We start from the raw sequence: 580 nt of genomic DNA, 5'->3' as shown, positions 1-580 counted from the left end.
CGGCCGCGGAAGCTTTATGCATCCGTGTTTTCGCGGTAAAACGGCAGACTGTTGCTCGTAATAAAAGCATGAACATTTTCTTATTCTAACTTGTCTTTCACTTTTAAGAAGGGTTTCTATGTTTGTAGCTAACATGCAAGAAAGAAGATAAGCCGCGAAATCTCTTTGATTTTTGGCAAAACTCAGATTTCAGTCTACAAAAATTTGGTTATATCAACGGAGTTGATAATGTAAATTGGCCACCGTACAGAGATTCTAAAAGCTGACGTTTCGAGCGTTAGCCCTTCGTCAGAGCGAACCTATTCGCGAATCTATTCGCTCTGACGAAGGGCTAACGCTCGAAACGTCAGCTTTTAGAATCTCTGTACGGTGGCCAATTTACATTATCAACTCCGTTGATATAACCAAATTTTTGTATACTACTTCCCCACCGACGCAGCACCACAGTTTCTTTAGAAACTACCCCTTCACCCAGCCTGTTGTTTGACGTTTCACCAAATGAATATGAGGTTATCCTCGTTTGGTTTCAATTATACGATTATGCTAAATCTCTCTAATATTGAGAGTTTTGGAGCTAGCT

The 580-nt window shown here is 40.5% G+C and overlaps 1 protein-coding gene across 1 annotated transcript in view; it reads right to left on the bottom strand.

Annotated features, from left to right (window-relative positions):
* Positions 1-327: 327 nt before the first annotated feature.
* LOC138015299 (dorsal-ventral patterning tolloid-like protein 1) overlaps positions 328-580 on the bottom strand; it is a 27,366-nt gene continuing 27,113 nt past the window's right edge. The window contains exon 6 of the mRNA XM_068862287.1: positions 328-580. This exon is cut by the window's right edge and continues 292 nt beyond it. The gene's annotated coding sequence lies outside the window, so the exon portion shown is untranslated.

This window comes from Montipora capricornis, chromosome 9 (genome assembly GCF_036669925.1).
Source record: "Montipora capricornis isolate CH-2021 chromosome 9, ASM3666992v2, whole genome shotgun sequence".
Lineage (NCBI taxonomy): Eukaryota > Metazoa > Cnidaria > Anthozoa > Scleractinia > Acroporidae > Montipora > Montipora capricornis.
Note: the sequence above shows the minus strand (reverse complement) of the source record. Positions and strands in the feature narration are given on the sequence as shown.